Source organism: Castanea sativa, chromosome 9 (assembly GCF_040712315.1).
Source record: "Castanea sativa cultivar Marrone di Chiusa Pesio chromosome 9, ASM4071231v1".
Taxonomy (NCBI): Eukaryota; Viridiplantae; Streptophyta; class Magnoliopsida; order Fagales; family Fagaceae; genus Castanea; species Castanea sativa.
This window is the reverse complement of record NC_134021.1, coordinates 44,860,715-44,882,229: the sequence shown is the minus strand read 5'-3', so window position 1 is coordinate 44,882,229 and position 21,515 is coordinate 44,860,715. Positions and strand designations below refer to the sequence as shown.

The window sequence follows — 21,515 nt, the reverse complement described above, 5'->3', positions numbered from 1 at the left end:
CACTAATGCAATTCCTCGCTTTACATGAATACAAATGATACATTCTCAGCCCTTTAAGAAGGTCCCATAACCCACTACCAAAAAATGAGAGACCCACTACAAAGGTGCTTCCATCATTTTCCACTACGCCCCCACCATTGACACAAAAAACAAAGAGCATATTAGGTGAGCTTTTGACAATTCTTCACCTTTACTTGGAAATTGGCAAGGCACGATTCACGAACGGGCCTGCTTGCATTTTTTTAGGGCATTGGCATCAATCCCACTTTTGACAAAAGCTAAAAGAATGGGAAAAAGCAAGAAATATGGAATTGGAATGTGACTTAGATTGCAATTTGAACCGAGGGAACAACTAAATTTGCAGGGATTGATAAGGATATATAAAATTATAAGTTAAGGTGTGGGGCTAAGGAGCATGAAATGAGTTTTTTATTAGCATAGTGGAAAAGTGTACACAACACAAACCCACCTCTCCTAATAACTTAGATTGAGTCAACTATTTGTGTTAAAAATTTTGCTAACTCAAACCTAACCCAACTCATTTTTATTTTTTCATTTTAAAAAATCAATTTAACCTATTAACCCTCGGGAAAAAAAAAAAAAAAAACTATTTTGAAATGTCATAGCTAAGTGGGATTGAGTTAAATCTGTGGAATTGGTGGGTTGAATTTGAATACATACCTCTATGGTGTCATTTTCGGTTTTAAGATTCCTCTATATCAAGAATGCAACATTGATAACTAATAGTCATTACATCATATTAGTAGTATGAGTAAAAAATATGTAATATATGTTATAATAACTAATACTAGTTACCTAATTTTTTTTCTAGTAAAAATAAGTAAATTTTTGTTTCTTACTCTTTAAAGCATATACAACATTTGTTTCTCAAAAAAAAAAAAAAGCATATACAATAATATATGTAAGGACACAATTCATGTCTAGGCCCAACACGTTTTAAATATCCACTTTTAATCTTTGCAATCTTAGTAAAATATGAAGACTTTCTATATTCACATAACTTTAAATCACTCATAATTATTTTAATAACTTTGACAAAATTTATACTATAAATTTTAATTTGGACGTTGAAGATGGACCCTACCAAAAAGAAAAGAGCATGAAGAGAATTACTCATATCTAAGTTTGTGAACAGTGTGGTGAATCTACGACCAAAGATCTGATTTGTTAGAAGCTACATCAATAGTAATAATAAGAGTTACTGTGCAACTGATTTTTCTTTTATCTTTCTTGACTATTCCAATAATCATAAATGAATGGAGACCATACAGTGTCTGAATAGGTACAGCACTCCGTCCCCACACGGCCACATTGTCCATCCACGCGTAAAAGACTTTGAAAGTCTCTCACCAAATCCAATAAAAGTCTCTTTGCTTTGTTGTTTTCATGTTCTAAACTTTACCATTTTTGCAACTGAGCACAGCCATTCATCTTCACATTCCATTGTCTTCGCTCTTTACTCTTTAGTCATTTTCTTCCACTACAACGCTCAGGCACTCTCAAAAGTCTTCGCTCCACCCGAACCTCTACTCTTCCCGTAACCAAACACCATCTGAACCCATCTCCCAAAGTCAAACCCTTGATCTGAAGCTGTCCGCCTATAATAAAGCCTCTCATCCTGTAAATCTGACTTTCCACTTCCAACCCAGCAAGAGAGCACTCACATTTGATTTACTTCCTTTCCAGTTTCCGTTGCACCAGATCAAGAACATGGCTGAAATTGGCTACGGCATCGCAGTGAAGGTCCTGGAGCTGCTTGGATCGGTTATTTACGAAGAGCTCAGTTCAGCATGGGGCGTCCGAAGTGATCTGACAAAGCTTGAGCGCACTGTCAAAGCCATCAAAGCCGTACTCTTGGATGCTGAGGAGAAGCAAGCCAGTGACCATAGGCTGAGTATTTGGCTAGGGGAGCTCAAAGACGTCCTTCAAGATGCTGAGAATGTGCTGGATGAATTTCAATACCGGATTCTGCAGAAGGAAGTCATGAAGAGAAACGGGAGCACTAGCAAAAAGGTGAGTAATTTCTTTTCAAGTTCTAATCCACTTGCAGTCCGTTTTGAAATGGCACATAAAATCAAAGGTATTAGGAAGAGGGTAGATGAAATTGCAGCTGAGAAAGATAAGTTCAATCTTGCTCAAGGACTTGGAGATAGGAAGTTAAATATGCAGGAAAGGAGGGACATGACCCACTCCTTTGTTGATCCTCGGAATGTCATCGGTAGGGATGATGCCAAAGAAAATATTATACATCTTTTGATGAAACAAAATGAAAATTCCAGCAGAAATGTGGATATACTTCCTATCACTGGGATTGGAGGTTTGGGGAAGACCACAATTGCCAAGTTGGTGTATAGCAATGAACAGGTAGTTGGTCATTTTCAATTGAGAATGTGGGTGTGTGCGTCTGATGATTTCAATGTTACAAGGTTGATAAAAGAAATCCTAAAGTCTACAATTGTTAAGATTGATGAGAATTTTGGTGTGGATGGGTTGCAAAATAGCTTTAAAGAACTTTTGAGAGATAAGAAATTTATAGATAATTTGGGTGTGGATGAGTTGCAATTTAGATTAAGAGAACTTTTAAAAGATAACAAATTTCTGCTTGTCTTGGATGACGTTTGGAATGAGGATCGTAATAAATGGATGGAATTGGAAGATTTGTTACTTGGTGGTTGCAATGGAAGTAAAATCATGGTGACAACACGAAATAGCTCGGTTGCTACAATTATGGGTACTGTTCCCACATACCATTTAGATGGTCTATCTTATGAGGATTGTATGTCTTTATTTAAGAAATTGGCATTTAAGGAAGGTGTAGAAAAACAATATCCAAAGCTCTTAGAAATTGGAAATGACATTGTTAAAAAATGTAAAGGCGTTCCATTGGCAGTGAGGACTTTAGCCAGCCTACTTTATTCAAAAGTTGATGAACGGGAGTGGACATCTGTGAGAGATAATGAGATATGGCATTTAAAACAGAATGAGGGAGACATCTTACCCGCATTGAGGCTCAGTTACAATCAATTGCCCTTTCACTTGAAGCAATGCTTTGCCTATTGCTCTCTATTCCCAAAGGATTATGTATTCAAAAGTTCTCTTTTGGTTCAATTTTGGATGGCACATGGACTTCTTCAATCACTTGACAATGAAAAACAACAGTTGGAAGATATTGGTGAGTTGTATATCAGGGAGTTAATGTCAAGATCTTTGCTTCAAGATGTATATAAAGATGCTATGTGCGATTATAACTTTAAAATGCACGATCTTGTCCATGATCTTGCAATCTCAATTGCCAAAGGTGAGTGTTCGGTAGTGACCAAGATGTCCACCCTTGCTGCAGAAGTTTGTCATCTGTCAATTTTGGAGAGTGGGCAAGAAGTTACAACACAATTAGAGAAGTTGAGCAAAGTTCGAACTATTATCTTCCAAACAAAGCAACCCATGTCCTTACTTGAAACATGCATCTCAAGATTTAAGTACTTGCGGGTGCTTGATTTGAGCAAATCATCCTTTGAGGTGTTGCCAAATTCTATCGGAAGTTTGAAACATTTGAGATATCTCGACCTATCAAAGAATCGGAGCATCAAGCAACTTCCAGATTCCATTTGCAAGCTGCACAGTTTGCAAACTTTACATCTTGCTATTTGCAGCAATCTTGAACCATTGCCCAAAGGTATTAGGGACATAATCAGCCTCAGGTTTTTGACAGTTACAACAAAGCATACCTGCGTGTCGAAGAAGGCAGTAGGTTGCTTGGAATCTCTTCGATTTTTGTGGATAGGTTATTGTGAGAATCTAAAATGTCTGTTTGAAGGGATGGAGGGGCGCTTCACCTATCTTCGAACATTGATTGTTGATACATGTCCAAGGTTGTCTTCTTTGTCACTCAGTATCAAACACCTAACTGCCCTAGAAACCCTGGCAATTATGGATTGTGAAGAGCTTAGTTTGATGGAGATGGAGGGAGAAGATAATCAAGATCTCAAGTTGAGCCTCCAGAATTTGGTGATTGAAGGTTTACCTAAGTTGGAGATTTTGCCCTAATGGCTCCAAGGATTTGTAAACACTTTACAGTGGCTATTTATTAGAGAATGTGAAAATTTGAAGGCTTTGCCGAAGTGGCTGCTACATCTGAAATCACTTCACACACTTCAGATTGAAGCATGCCCTAATTTGTCATCTCTACCAGAGGGGATGGAAGCTCTCACTGCACTAAGAGAATTGGGGATCACAGGTTGTCCTGATTTGAGTAGAAAATGCAGAGAAGAAGATTCGCACAAGATTGCTCATGTACCACAGATTTATCTTGAAGGGACCAGATTCCCAATAGAAAAAGAAGATAAGCGTCAGCGAGTAAAGATGAGGTAAGGGCATATCTGTGTTTATGTTCTTCTTCTTTGTGTTATTTAATTATTCATTATGGTTTTTAAGTTTTTAGTTTTTAGTTTTTTTACGCTTAACAATGACTAGACTACTGATAGTTATGTTTAGCCCTTTTTGTCCAAATAGTTTTAAAGTAGATTGAAATAAAAAATTTGAAAACTTAAGTGGTATTTTAAATCTTTTTTTTTTCCTCACCCTTTCCTCACAAAAAATATAAAAATAAATGGAAAAGAGAAAAAGAGAAGAAGAAACATTGATCTATTTAGGTGTAATTTATAGAGGAATTAAATCTTGTTTACGGAACATTGTGTTTCAATGTTTGGGTTACAAGGCATATAATCTTGAATGAATATACTAAACTTCACCAAAAATAAATGAATATACTAAAATGTTATTTATTTATTTCTCTTTTGTATAATCACTTTTATACTAGTATTATTCTCATTGTAAGTTTCTTATATATAATTACAAATTTCATTTCAGGAGTTCGACATAAGTCACATACAAGAGAATTTGAACATTGCTCAGTTCAAAGTCACAAGTTCCTTCCATAATTCGTAAGCATTTATTCATTGCAATTTGGATTACAAGATGTAAATAAACAAATACTTCTATTATTTTCTTTTCTTTTAAGTAATGTAAATAAATAAAAATTTCTATTATTGTAATTTGAACTAAATGATGTAAATAAATAAACCTATATGTCATTGTAATCCAAAGTAAGAGATGTAAATAAATAAAGAAGTGATGTGTATACTCCCTTGAGTACATTCTTGTGTATAAGGTTGAGAGATCCATGGATTGGTGTGTGCAAGCATCTATTCTTATATTCATGTTTTATTCTTCTTCTTCGTAAGCAACAAGCACCATATATATTAACATGCTTATTTAATTAGAAAATATGGGGTATAATTTACATTGAAGGAAGTGACATTTGTATTTGGAATTATAAATTTTCATTTCCATCAAAAGCTCTTTCTAACTTAAACCAAAATTACAAATGATATATTAAGATTAAGTTTAGAGAAAAATGACATGCCAATAATTATAGGTAGTTTGTTTCCAGGTTTGGAAACAATGAGTGTCATTTTTCAAATACTTCAATCTAAGCATTTGTTAACTTTGAAATACAACTTAAGTTTTGTAGTACAACTTCAGTAAATTTGAGACATTAACACAAGAAAGGAGGGGAAAAAGGAGGAAGAAGAAAAAACCAACATATATAACCATACTGTTAAACCAAAAAAAGAAGAAGTGACTAACAGCTCCAGACATAACATTTGCATTAGGGGCATCATCAAGGATGAATGGATCAAGTTTACCTCCCCTAAAGAAAGTAAGAAGCTTTTCTGATACCATTAAACGAGCTTCTGAGTCTTTATGGGGTATCTTAAATGCCTTTTGCAGTGCTTCACATTGCTTCTCTTTAGTCACTTTCATATTCTACATTACCAGTGAATTCTAATAAAGTTAAATACAAAGCACATTGGAATTCTTTGACAAGATCTTGAAAGGGAAAACATAAAGAGCTTGAAATTCAGAAATGACATAAAATAAAGCAAGATATTCACAGGTCACATAAAGACCTGATCTAAGCTACATTGGAGGGTAAAGGGTTTAAAGCTAGCATTTAAAAAAAAATAAAAACTGGGAAATAGAAATGGAAATGGGGCAGTCCATGGCATAGATCCAATTGGCTCGGGTTTTAATTAAAAAATAATAAAAGATTAAATTACAAATTATATCCCCTAAAATTTCAAGATTTTGATATGATCCCTAAATGTTATGATTTGCTCACACCATGCTTAATTTTTGTTTAGTGCCAGCCGATTTGGCAAGCCAACTACTCCCTCTATATTTGAATTTATTTTGATTTTGCACCCTATATGTTTGAAATTCTTTTGATTAATCTAGTGCTTAATGGACACAAGTAGGCAAAGCACATTGGTGGAAGTGAACAAATCCAAACAATACCTAGTGTTAACGGAGTAGCTTGAATTTTGAAAATTTTTAAACAAAATCAAAATTATCCCAAACTTTAGAGTGTAATTTGCAAATTAATCTAAACAAAATAAATGAAAAACCCAATACAACTTCTTCAGCTTGAGAAATATCCACTCATGATAATTCTAAAAATTAAATCAATTCAACCCGTAAAGATTGAATTGAGTAGTGTTAGGAAGTTCCTTAGAGTGCTGTCAAGGGTTGGGGTTGGAGGTGGTGGCTGGCTAAGGAGAATGGAATGCGGAGCTTGGTCGCATTGGGGGAATATTGATCACATTTGTTCAGTTCAGCTTACAATTCTCTACATTTGGTCACTGCAAATTGATAGTTTGTTGGAGGTTTAAGGGTTTAAAGCTAGCATTGTTTTAAAAACCAAGAAAAAAAAGTGAAAATGGTGGTTGTCCATGGATTTAATTGGGTTGGGTTTGAATGAAAATAATAATAAAAATATCCTAACATGTTGATTAATTTTGATTTTATCACCTAGGTTTTAAATTTTTTAAGTGATTCTCAAATGTTTTGTATCATTACAATTTGCTACCTTCCAATACCCAGTGATGTCTTCTATATTTGTATTTATTTTGATTTTGTGCCCTTTATGTTTAAAATTGTTTTGATTAATCTAGAGTTTCATGGTAGGGCTATATATAAACTAAGTTATTTATGAACTGCTTGAACTCGACTTGTAAAAAAGCTTATTTCTGTTCGTTTATTTAGCAAATGAGTCAAACTGAAGCCTAAGTTTAGACTCAATTATTAAATGAGTCAAATTCAAACATAATAATTTATTCATGAACATGAGGGCTCGATATAATTATGTATAATATTATATTTTTATATATATAATTGTCTTGAAATATATTTTTATATACTTGAAATTGAATTGTATAAGTTTGTAAATAGATTCGTATAATTTTTTTTTTTTTTTTGCAAGAAGATTCGTATAATATTAAACAGTCAATTCATTGTAAAAACTTGGGAAGGTCTTGTTTTATCTAGATTTTGGAGAATGTGACATGCTTTCTCTTCAGATTTTGGTTTTGATAAACTGGGCCTTGCATGTCTTTCGAGAATCCCTTTCTCTAGTAATTTCAGTCCACTATGTTCTAAAGCTTTTTCTTGTATAAGAGAGAATTAGCAAAGAAAAAAAGAGGGGAAATCAATTTTATATATATATATAATTTGGCACTTTAGGATTTAAGTGTATCCATCGATATTTGTGCTACTGGGTGCAAGGATTATAAAAAAAGGGACATTGTGGCTTATTGATACCTATGCGGTTGGGGCATCAAATAACATCAATTAGATTATAGTATATCACCCTTAAATTTCTCTATTGTTGACATGATTGATTTTGGTCCTTTTTAACTTAAGACGATAGTGCATTATTACGTGCAGGTAGTCTTGCTTATAATAACATTTCTTACACAATCTTTATTATGATGCTCACCATAGAACGTTCATATTTTTACCTCAATGCCATGCAATAATTTCTATCATTTAAATTCTCTACCGAAAGCCACTTCAAAGAATGTTAGATCTCATTTATGCCATTGTTTAAACCTACGTTACAAGTGTTTTGTCGAACTTGCAATGACCATCTGCCTTGACACTAATTATAATGCCACTGTCAATTTCTTAGTAGTGGCTAAAAAGTTTCAGTTTGTGATGGTCTTCTTTTTTCTTTTTCTTTTTTTTTTCTTTTACTGTTGGCTGCCTTTTTTTTGGTGAATTATGTACTTATGAACAACTTGTACATGAGTTTTCAACTCTCTGAATGTTTGCTTAACAGGTTGATTATCTTGAATGTTTTAGAGTGTACAACAATCCAATTATCACCGTGCACTTCAATACAGAGACCATAGATATTGTTAGCAATACAAAAGGCCAGACGTCTAGAATTTTACTTCAAAATTTGTGTTTGTGGCAAAGGGGTTATTTTATGGTATTGGTCATTCACCGAATTGCCAGTTGTTGGAAGGCCAAGTTGAGCTTGTCAGCTCCAGGTACGTTTTAGTTGAAGAGGGCACTGCAAACGAATTCGATCATAATTTGCATTTTGTTGAAATTGATATTGAAGAAGATCCAAAAATAGCAGAAGCAACTGGAATTATGGGTACGCTATGTGTGCACTTTCTCAAAAATAAGGAAATGCTCAGGTTGGTTATATTTTGTCCTTTCATTCTTCGTTTGTCCCTCTGCATATGTTTCCTTGTACTTTTTTTATTTTTAATTTGCATTTTTAGACTCTTAATTCTTGCTACCTGGTTATGTTTTCTTGACTATGAGATGCCAAAATCATTGTGTTAATCAATTTTTCTCATTGAATGATTGTTTCATTTAGCAATATTTTGGCATATCTAGGTGAAATGTTATGATATTGATACTCTACAAAAGTGGTCAAGACATAAAAAAGAGTTTATTCAATGACAAGAGACTTGATTAATTGAGCTAACTAAATCCCACTAATAAGATATTCTTTATTTTATTTGATAAGCTGATATTTTCTTTTTAAATACACATTTATTTATTTTCAAAGCTGGAAGTCTTCGTTTGGAAACATCAAAAGGTTTTAATTCTTTCCATTTGATCTTTTATTTCATTTTGGCATGATTCATAATACAATCTACTTTTTTAGAAATCGATATACATAATGTTAGAAGTTTTTCAAACTTGCTTTTTTATTTTATGAGAAAATCCAATGCAAATTAAATTAAAGAGAGTCACATTTTTATTTGAAAGATAATACATTAATGATATTTCAGTACAACGTTGGATCTTCTAAACATGATTAAAATATAGGGCCAAGGGTGAATTAAAGGAAGGAAGGCATTATAGTCAATGCGTAGAGAAGGATTTGGTTAAGTCAATTTAATGATTTTCTCTCCCTTGCTTCAAATGTAATAGAGGCCTTAGCAACACAAGCCAGATTCAATAAACTAATTACTTTTTGTAATAATCCTTCATTTTAATTTAAAGTAGGAAATCCTAATTTTAGTTCTCTCCATTTTTTTATATTAAATATAAGATGCGTGACATTTATTCGATTTTGTATGGTTTTCATCTCTTTGTGTTTTATCTTAAGTTGCCTTTTACACTCAAGGCCAACTCTAGTATTAATTCACTTTGGCAACTGTCCAAGGCTTCTAAACGGAAGAATGACTCATAATTTTGTTCCTAAAATAAAATATATCTGATGCACTTTAACTTTTTTTTCTTTTTAATTAGAAAAAAATTAACCAATGCCCTAAAGACATTGGATTAATAACTATAAAAAAAAAAGTAACTAGCTTTTTTGATAACTTTTTATATTTCCCATAAAAGTGGTATTAAAACTTTCTTAAAATGATCTATAAACAGATACCCTAAGAGCACTCGTTAACAAGGACCCCTTTTTTAATTTTATTTTTAAGTGTTCCACATCTAGCTAAAAACGGAATGTAGTTGCAAGGCACTTTAGTGTTTGACATACACGGTCCAAATAGTGGACACAATTTTTTCTTTTCTTTTTTGGCATGCAAACGGAGTGGGCTTAATAACTTAGCAAAATACAATCGAAGTGTTATGCACCAAAATAATTTGCAACCAACAAAAATATATACAAAAAGTTAGGGGTATGCAGTATGCATTTGCATCATCCTTGTATGGTCCCAAAAGAAAGAAGTAATAAAAAAGGTGGGATGTGTGTCATGAAGTATTTACCATCTGCATTTGGTTGCTCCCTCTATTTTAGTTCATCTTTCTGCACATCTATTTGTCTCTCTGTCCTTGTTTGTGTAAGTAGATACCTGCAATCATTGATTAAATTTGTTGGAAGTGGAGGATATGAATTGTTCTATGATGTAATCCATTGAACTGCTAGCCGGGAATCGGATTCTAACCCCAATTCCAAGCTAATCAAATAAGACCTAAGAAGCTACTTGCTAAGCATTCCTCTTTAACATTAAGTATCACTCCGACCCATCTGCCTTCGACATCTAGCAAATTAGTGCTTCTTCACATGACCTGCATTTTCATACAAACACAAAATCCATCAACGATTTAATTATACACCAAAGGTATTTTAAAAAAAAAAAATGTAAGACACTCATAAAAACCTGGCAGATCCATGATCTACTTCAAGTAGCTAGAGGAGACTAAAATCCATAAATCATTATATTTACAACCATCAAAATCATCTCAGGAACAGCCTCTCAACAGCTTACTTAAAAACATTAATATCGGAAACTCTCTCCAAAATTTGGATGTGCAAACAGATGACATCAAGTACAGCTTATCAAAAATGTAAACATTACATTCTCAAACTATTTGCCCCAATAATAAATACGTGATGCCTTTAAATTGCAGCAATATAGATGGCTAGTGCTGATGGTTATCATATCACAAGTACATTACATGATTAAACAATACACATTGAGAGTTTGTAATTTCAAACAAAGATCAATGAAATGACAATGTTTTTAGTAAAATTTGTAATTTCAAATGAATGTTTAAATTGCATCATTGGCCAAAAGATTTTGATGAAATGATAAAAAAAAAAAAATTAATCACATTTTCAACCATTAGTCAAAGTGTAGCCGCTAAAATATATCATTAAAATAGTTTTGTTAGAATAATAATTTCAACACTTAAAAGATGAAAGTATCAAATACTCTGCAATAAATTCCCACACGCTCACATAGAAATTAGAATACACAAATGAGTTATCAATAAAGAGAAGTTTTATTGTACTTATAATATTACACACTACACAACCTCTTCACTTTACTGGTACTGGATGCAAGCCACTAACTCCTATCACCTGAAAGCAAAAGAGAAAACGCACACTGCTTAGTACCTACACATTCAAGCCAAAATATATGATAGTCAAAATTGCAACAAAAGAAAGAAGTGTTTCCTTCTCATCCTAAAGAAATGAAAAACATGTAGTCTGCAATGAAACCAAATCACTGTCCAATTAAGCAGGTGATGAATCTTATGATTGCTAGTATGATTGTGGCCTAATCATATGAAACGAAAAACTATCTCCTTCCAATCCAAACATCAGTAATTGCCACTTCAAGTCAATCAATTGGCAATCACTGGCATTTAAAGACTTTCATATAGGTGGCTATCATTTCTATTATGAGGGTATCTCTTCACTCCTCTTTCTCAAGACCATTAGATTAAAACACTTTCAAACGTTTACGAAAAAAAAAAAAAAAAAAAAGGATATATAAGCATAACCAGTATTTTGGGGATACACTGCATTCAACCAATGCCATTAGAACCCAACACACAAGCATCAGCAACAAACACAGTTTTTCAAGGCCTCTATGCAAACTCCAATGTTTTACCGTTCGACCAGTTCCACATCAATTCAAAATTAACTTCCAAAGACATGTTTGTTCCATTCAACCCCAACTTTACCCAAATTCCAAACCTTTTGATTTAAAACAACAATATTAATAACAAACTACATTCGCTGTCTGTCCACAAATTCATTTGAAACAACCATTCCATAATGATAATGAAAACCACAATTAACTAAAGCACAATAATAAACATCCCCCTAACACAAAACAAAGAGGACACGCGTGGAGTGTCCGACACGGACACGAACTCGAGGTGTCCGTGGTTGTTAGCACGCTATATTCACTAATAACAAACCTTTTGAACAGAGGTTTTGCTAAGGGCATTAATGGCGATGCAATCTTGATGATGTTTTGTTAGGGTTGGCCAAGTCTTTCTTTTTTGGCGAAGAACACCGGCGTGTCTCTGATGGCGCCCACCACCACTGGCGTTGAAACCCAATTTCAAATTCAATTTCAATCCGATAATCTATCACACAAACAATAACATGCTGTATGGTTTTGCCGTTTTGGAAGGAAGAATCAAGAATGTCTATTTTTTTTTTTTTTTTTTTTTTTGACTCTTAACTTATTGAATTTTGGTGGTGGCTACTTCCTTGGTAGTGGAGCTAGCGGTAGGCAGAGTACTGCAAATATATATATATATATTGAAAATGGGCTGTGCATGGATTCTATATTGGGTTGGGCTGGAATTAAAATATAAAATAAAAACCCAGCCCAACTTCTTTACCTTGATAACTCTAAAATTAACTCAATTCAACCAAATTTAATGATGCAAAATACACCAACAAATTTTATTGTTGACTCATGAGTCATGACTTTTATTTGTATTGAATTCAAATTTACTGCTATATTTTTAACTTTTGATCATTAAACAAATTAAGGTAAAAATCTGTTAGCTAGTCACCATAATATACACTAATAAAAAAAACTAACCTTGGTTCAAAGCTACAACTAGTCATTTAGAGGAGAGTTGGGGTTGGAGGTGGTGGCTGGCAAAGGAGAAGGGAATGCGGACTTCAACGACAATTTTAGGGGTTCTCTGATGGAGTGTGTCATGTGCCCCGACATTGAAAGCCATTTTCCTCTCTCTCACTCTCTCTCTCTCTCTCTCGTGTAACGGTTGAGTTAAGAAGCTGGGTGTCTATACAATTTAAGAGGTGCTACGTCCATAATATTTTTACAATATTTTCACAACAAAATAATAGTTGATTAGTTTTATTGGTTCTAATTTTAACTTAATTTTACAAAAAATTAATTGAAAATGAGCTTAATGGAATCAACGGGGCTGGGCTGGAATTAAAATATAAAATAATAACCCAGCCCAATCAATTTGAGCATTGAGAAATCTAAAAATTAAAAAAAAATTATTAACTTATATGCCATCATCACTTAAATATTATTTGTGCACTTATATAAATCTCACTTTATACTTTTTCAAATAAAGAAAAGGAGGTAATAGTGTATGCTATATAAAGATACTATTTTTTTACTAATTTATCCATCCAATTTTGCCTCTTAAGACTACTACTTCTTCTCTTAAAAGTGTTAAAAAAAAAAGTCTTGTGCCTTTTCCTTTTTGTATTTCATAGAAAAGTATTTATCTTGTGGATCATTTTGCTGCGTATTAATTAATTAGCAAAATTAAGTCTAATAGTTCAAGTTTTCCAACTTATTAATAGCATAGATTGAGTTAATTTTTTTTGAATAAAATTTTTTGCTAACCTGAATCTAATCCAACTCTTTTTTTGTTCTTTTTTTTTACAATTTAACCAATTAACCCAAGGAAAAAAAAAACCCAAATTTGGAATGACATATTAAGTTGGATTGGGTTAAATTTGTTAGATTGGTGGGTTGAATGTTTGCCTCTATGTTAAGCATTTTCATTTTTAACATAACTATCAAGAATGTAATTGACTTGTTTTTAACGCTCTGTTTGTTTCAGCAATGATGTTTTCTAGAAAATGAGTTATTTTCTAAAAAGCATTTTCTATAAAACTATCTCATTTTCTAATGTTTGGTAGCAACTTTAAATGAGTTGAAAATCAACCTCATAACTTCCCTTATTTAGCTTGCTATGAGATAGAGTTGTTTTCCAAAAAAATTTAATGGAAAACAATCTCCAAAAATAAGCCATACTTTTTATGTTGACCAAAGATAGTTTTCCTTTGACTTATCTTTTTTTATGCTACCAAACACTGGAAAACAAGGAAAACTATCTTTACACCAGGTTTTCCATTGAAACAAACGGAGCGTAAGAATTTAGAGATAATGCTGATGGCTAATAGTCAATGGACCAAATTAGAAAATTGATTCTTAATCAATAATTTATATAATACTAATTAATACTAGTTATGGAGAAATAAATTTTTTTTTAAAGAATTAGTAACTTACTCTTTAAAACATATATAATAATGCATTTATGAAATAGTAAGACCACAATTATTTTATAAATAAATTTACCTAAGAAATTTAAAAAAATTCAAAATTATATAAAAGGAGTATAAAGATTAGTATTTTAAATTGTGACAATGATTGAAATATCCACATTTAATCTTGGAAATCCTTAGCAAAATATGAAGACTTTATATACATAACTTTGAATCACCCATAATTATTTTAATAGCTTTGGCAAAATTTATACTATAAATATTATCTAAGTTGGTGAATAGAGACTATATATTGTGGCTGCACATGCGCGGTACAGAGCTCCGTCCCCACACGGCCACACCGTCCAACCACGCGTAAAAGACTTTTAAAGTCTCTCACCAACTCCAATAATTTAAAGTCTCTTTGCTTTGTTGTTTTTATATTTTACACTTTACCATTCTCGCTACTGAGCAGTGAGCACTCATTCATCTTCACATTTGATTGTCTTTGCTCTTCACCACCCCCAAGAACATGGCTGAAATCGGCTATGGCATCGCAGTGAAGGTCCTGGAGCTGCTTGGATCCCGTACTTTCCAAGAGATCAGCTCGGCATGGGGCTTCAAAGGTGATCTGAAAAAGATTGGGCGCAGAGTCTTAGCCATTAAAGCCGTACTGATTGATGCTGAGGAGAAGCAAGCAAGTAACGAGAGGCTAAGGACTTGGCTAAGGGAGCTTAAAGATGTCCTTATTGATGCCGAGAATGTGCTGGATGAATTTCAGTATCGAGTATTGCGGAAGGATGTAATGAAGATAAACGGGAGCTCTCGCAAAAAGGTGCGATTTTTCTTTTCTGGTTCTAATCCACTTTTATTCCGTTTTAAAATGGCACATAAAATCAAGGGTGTTAGGGAGAAGTTAGATGATATTGCAGCTCTTAAAGACGAATTCGATCTTGCTTTACGACCTGAAGATGAGAAGACAACAATGAACAGGAGGGACATGACCCACTCCTTCGTTAATCCTTCTAAAGTCATCGGTAGGGGTGATGACAAAGGAAAGATCATGGATCTTTTGATGCAGCAAGATGCTAGCAGAAATGTCAGTGTAATTCCTATTGTTGGGATTGGAGGTTTGGGGAAAACCACACTTGCCAAGTTGTCTTTTGATGATAAACAGGTAGTTAGTCATTTTCAATTGAGAATGTGGGTGTGTGTTTATGAGGATTTTAATGTTACAAGGTTGACAAAAGAAATCCTTAAATCTGCAATTTATAGGATTGATGAGAATTTTGTTGTGGATGGATTGCCAAACGGCTTAAAAGAACTTTTGAAAGATAAGAAAATTTTAGAGAATTTGGGTGTGGATGAAGTGCAATGTCGACTAAGAGAACTTTTAAAAGACAAGAAATTTTTACTTGTCTTGGATGACGTTTGGAACGAGAATCGAAGTAAATGGAATCAATTGGAAGAGTTGTTAATTGGTGGTTCCGATGGAAGTAAAATCTTAGTGACAACACGAAATAGTTCTGTTGCTACTATTATGGGCACTACTACCACATACAATCTAAAAGGTCTATCCGAAGAGGACTGTATGTCTTTGTTTGTGAAATTGACATTTAAGGTAGGACAAGAAAATAAATATCCAAACCTCTTATATATTGGAAGAGAAATTGTCAAAAAATGTAAGGGGGTTCCATTGGCTGTAAGTACTTTAGCTAGCCTACTTTATTCAAAAGTTGATGAACATGAGTGGATATCTGTTAGAGATAACGAGATATGGCTTTTAGAACAAAAGGAAGGTGACATCTTACCCGCATTGAAGATCAGTTACAATCAATTGCCATTTCACTTGAAGCAATGTTTTGCATATTGTTCTTGTTTTCCAAAGGATTATCACTTCAATAATTTTACATTGATTCAATTTTGGTTGGCACATGGGATTCTTCAATCACCTAAGGATGAAAATGTGGAGTTGGAAGATGTTGGTAACTTGTATATCAAAGAGCCGTTGTCGAGATCTTTCTTTCAAGATGTTGATCAAGAGTATATGATGCCCATATATTATACCTTTAAAATGCATGATCTGGTCCACAATCTTGCACTCTCAATTGCCAAAGGAGGGTGTTCGGTAGTGACCAAGAAGTCCACCCTTGCTGCAGAAGTTTGTCATTTGTCAATTTTGGAGAATGGGCAAGAAGTTACAACACGGCTAGAGAAGTTGGGAAGAGTCCAGACTATTATTTTCGCAACAGAGCAACCTGCGTCCTTACTTGAAGCATGTATCGCAAGATTTAAGTATTTGCGGGTGCTTGATCCGAGCAAATCATCCTTTGAGGTGTTGCCAAGTTCCATCGGAAGTTTGAAACATTTGAGAAATCTTGACCTATCAAATAATCGCATAATCAAGCAACTTCCAGATTCCATTTGCAAGCCGCATAGTTTGCAAAGTTTACACCTTGTTAGTTGCGGTAATCTTGAACGGTTGCCCAAAGATATTGGGGACATAATTAGCCTCGGGCATTTGTGTGTAACAACAAAACATACCTGCTTGTCGAGAAGGAAGTAGGTTGCTTGGATTCTCTTCGATTTTTGTCTATATATACTTGTAAGAATCTAAAATGTCCGTTTGAAGGGATGGAGGGGCGCCTCACCAATCTTCGAACATTGGTTGTTGGAGAATGTCCAAGTTTGACCACTTTGTCACCCGGTATCAAACACCTAACTGCCCTAGAGACCCCGATGATTGGGGACCGTAAAGAGCTTAGTTTGACGGATAAAGAAGAGAATCAAGATCTCAAGTTAAGCCTCCAATTGTTGGCAATTATGGAGTTACCTAAGTTGGAGGTTTTGCCCCAGTGGCTCCAAACATCTGCCAACACTTTACAACACCTAAAGATTGAAGATTGTTGTAATTTCACCGCTTTGCCTGAGTGGCTACCACATCTAAAATCACTTCAAACACTTAGAATTATAAATTGCCCTAGGTTCTCATCTCTCCCGGAGAGGATGCAAGATCTCACTGCACTAAGAGAATTTCAGATTGAAGATTGTCCTAAGTTGAGAAGAAAGTGTAGAGAAGAAGTTAGGCACAAAATTGCTCATGTACCAAACATTGATTTCGATAACAATTTCGATGACGATAGTGGAAGTTCATCAGAGAGAGATGATGACATCAGCATATATTTACCGGGAGAAGATGATGAGGTAGGGGCATATATGTCTTCTTGTTATTTTTGTACCATTATAGTTTCTATCTCTACTCTCTCTAAATTAATCCTAAAACTGGTTATGATCCTTAATGAACCCAAATCCCCTTTTTCTTTTTCTTTTCCTTTTTTTTAATAAAAAAGTCAAAGCCCTCTTTGTCCAAATTAGATTTAAAGTAAATTAAAACCAAAAATATCTTTTTGCATGAAATTGGATTTCCAAAAGTAAAGTGGTCTTCTAAATCTTTATTTTTTGCCCACCCCTTTGGACCTTCCCCAGCAAAAGAAGAAAGTAATTAATAAATAAATAAAATAAAATAAAAACAAAGGAAAAAGTAGAGAAGAAGAGATTAATCTAATTTAATTAATTGAGGAATTTTATCTTGTTTGTGTAACATTGTGTTTCTAAGCAAGGTATTGGCACCCAAAAACTTGAATGAACATAATACGTTTTTATTTATTTATCTTTTGTAAATACATTTTTCCTAGTAGTATTGTTCTTGTAAGTTGCTTATATACCATATATTGCAAATTTCATTTCAGAAGCTCAACACAAGTCACAATCAATAAAGTCTAAATGTTGCTCAATTCAAAGTCACATGTTCCTTCCGTAATTCGTAAGTATTTCTTCATTGCAATTTGTATTACAATATGTAAATAAATAAATATTTCCGTTATTTAATTTGCTTGTAAGTGATGTAAATGAATAAATATTTATGTTATTGTAATTTGTACTAAATGATGTCAATAAATAAACATATATGTCATTTTAATTCAAAGTAAGAGATACAAATAAATAAGAAGTGATGTGTATACTCTTCTTGACTACATTCTTGTGTATAAAGTTGAGAGATCCATGGATTTGTGTGTGCAAACATTCATTCTTATATTCATATTTTATGATTCTTCTTTGTAAGTGTGAAGCACCATGTGTAATAACATGCTTAATTATTTAGAACATATGAGGTCTAATTGACATTGAAGGGAGTAATATTTGTATTTGGAATTATAAAGTTTCATTTCCATGGAAAGCTACCTCTAACTTAAACCAAAATTATAAATGATACATTAAGATTAAATTTTTTTATTTTTTTTTATTTTTATTGACACACTAGTAATAAGAGAGGAAAAGATAGGAAAAGGCAAAGGTGGAAGATTATAGGTTGTTGGTTCTTAGGTCTGGGAACACTAAGTGTCATATTTCAAATCTTTCTTATGCTAAAGGAGTCAGAGCACTTACACTTGGATTTCTCACCAAATAATTGCTTTAATCTCCACTACTACAATGTTCATAATTGAATTCATGCTGTGGAAATTCCCTCCAATATTATCCATATTGGCATAAACAAATCCATCCATTAAAGAAGGTAGATGCTTCATAAGTTGACAAGTTTGAGCACTAGCTTACGTAGTTACGTGGGGCGGTATACTGGGGAAAAAAATCAAAAAGAAAAAGCTCATTCCGAAGGCAAGGTAGAAACTTAACACAATCCTCCATTTAGGAAGAAACCATGGACAGAGAAGCAACTTGTTCAGCCTCAAACTTGTTCCTCATTTGAAATTCTGGCTAATGACTTGTCGAGAATTATGTTTTTGTTAAACCACATCAGTAACCATGTCATTATTTTCTTTCCATTAATAAACAAAATTACTTCATTTCTGGAGTCCAACACAAAGGAAAAATCAAGAAAATCAAGGGAATCTAAACATTGCTCAATTCAAAGTTGTGTATCCTTCTGTAATTCGTGAGCATTTCTTCAGCATTTCATCATTGCGATTTGGATTACAAACTGTAAATAAATAAATATTCTGGTTATTTAATTTGCTTGTAAGTGATGTAAATAAATAAGCATTTATATCATTGTAATATGAAGTAAGAGATTTATTGAAGTAAGTGATTTAATAAATATATAGGATGATATGTATACTCCCGTAACTACATTCTTGTGTATAAAGTTGAGATATTTATGGATTGGTGCATGCAAGCACTGTTTTTATATTCATATTTTATGATTCTTCTTAGCACTATGCCCCATGTGTAATAACATACTTAATTACTAGAATATCTAGTGTATAACTGACAAAGTGACATTGATGAGAATGATATTTGTATTTGGAATTAAAAATTTTCATTTCCATAGAAAGCTCCTCCTATCTTAAACAAGAATTATAGATGATATACTAAGAATAAGATGGGGAAAAGCAAAGGTGGAAGATTATTGGCCGTTAGTTCTCAGGTTTGGGAACAATGAGTGTCATTTTTCAAATTCTTCATATACGAAAGGAGTCATCTGAACACTTGTGTTTTCAATGAGTATTGCATTAATCTCCACTAATATCATGTTAATTAATGAATTTTATGTCATAATTCCCTTAGATGTTGTCCACATGAAATTGAAGAATAGAATTCCAAACCCACTAAAAATTTTGAAAACAAGTTTGACGGTAATATGCTATGACCAATTATATTAATGAAATTGTCTATGAAATCACATTAAAATTTGGGATCTACCTTCTAAGAACTAGAATTCCACTTCCCAAGTGCCCAGTCAAAAAATGATAACTATACTAGCATTAAATAATAGGGTATTTTAATATTGAAAGATTTTAACTTGAACTGTAACCCTTTTTAATTAGATATATGAAAGCGAGTATTTCCAAAAAGGAAAATGGGTGTAGCTCAAAATTCAAAAGCCACAAAACTTGAACAAGAGCAAGAATTACTTTTCTTGGAAGTTATTTATGCTTCAAATTTAAGGACACCATGATCAAAATGATCATTGCATTTGTTAAAAGCTAGTTTGTGCTTAAAATTTTAGGACAATAGCACCTTAATACAAATGATTACAACAACTATTTCCGAATAGCCTTGTTGAATAATGGCTTCAATCAAGATTGTCAAAATTGGGATCCTATATAGGATCGTGGGAGGTAGATGGAATCGTGGATCATAAGATCCTACATTATTTGAGGGAAAAAAAAAAATACATTAGTATGTTAAATAATCACATAAATTATACATTCATTGATATAATTACCACACATTGCTACATTCATTTGTAAGCATTATTTAAAGTGGCTAAAAATCTCAAAACGTGACTCTATTGGGAAGTTTTTTATTTGAGTCCAATTGACACACTTTTTACATTAGAGTAGAAAAACTTAGTTTATTGGGATTTTATTTTTCATTTGGGTTTAACTGAGTCTTTTATCAAGTTAAAGAAGATTACAAGAAACCAAGGTCATTTGAGATTGTTAGAATTGTACAATCCTACCAATCCTAAACAATTGCTAAGATCCTTGAAAGATCCGAATTGTTTTGGGCAAGTGGGATTGTAAAATCGTAGGATCGTAGAATTTAGATCGGGATTTTAACAACCATAGCTTCAATTGTTTTCAATGATATCTCATATTGATCAACTAAACTCTTCATTATATAAGCACCAATGCATTGATCACGGGTTTTGATCTCTCTTGAATTTTAATTTCGTAAATTGGATTCAAATTTGAATTTTTGTTGTTTATTAGAAAAAAAAAATTCATATCAACACACTTGCTACTCACTAGAATAATTTGTGACCATGAGAAATCAAAACCCTATTGTTATATCCTTATTATATCAAGAGATGATAGAAAAGATTGTAATTAATAATAGAAAAAATAGTAAATTTAATGAATTAAACATTTTTTCCCTACTTTTCCTCCTAATGTTTTTGGAGGATGGTTTTTAGTCCCCGAGTGAAAAACTTCACTACTCCCCTTTTCCATCATCCCTCTTTCCCACCACATCAAACAAGGGAAAATTTTCATTTTCCATCCTCCCCTTTTTACACCCAACCAAATAGACCATGCAATGAATTTTTCAGAGCTCCTTTTGTTTTGTTTTGTTTTTTTTTTTTATAATGATTGCTATCATGTAGTGTGTCCAAAATGGAGCATCATTAGCACTGCTTTGCAGATTTTCCATTAAGAATGTGACAAAAACTGACCAACTCAAAGCATCTTTTAGCTCTATAATACAATTATAGTTAGTTTAAAACACCAAGACAATACAAAAGAGGGGAAAGGGAAGAGGAAGAAAAGACCAGGATATACAGTTCTTAATGTTACACACTAAAAAGAAAAGGAAAAAAAAAAGTGACTTAAAACTCAAGACACAACATTTGCATCAGGCACTTGAT

The 21,515-nt window shown here is 33.1% G+C and overlaps 2 pseudogenes; both read left to right on the top strand.

Annotated features, from left to right (window-relative positions):
- Nucleotides 1-1,413: 1,413 nt before the first annotated feature.
- Nucleotides 1,414-4,047, top strand: LOC142609712 (putative disease resistance protein RGA1; annotated as a pseudogene).
- A 10,544-nt stretch (nt 4,048-14,591) lies between these two features.
- Nucleotides 14,592-18,162, top strand: LOC142610141 (putative disease resistance protein RGA3; annotated as a pseudogene).
- The last annotated feature ends 3,353 nt before the right edge of the window (nt 18,163-21,515 follow it).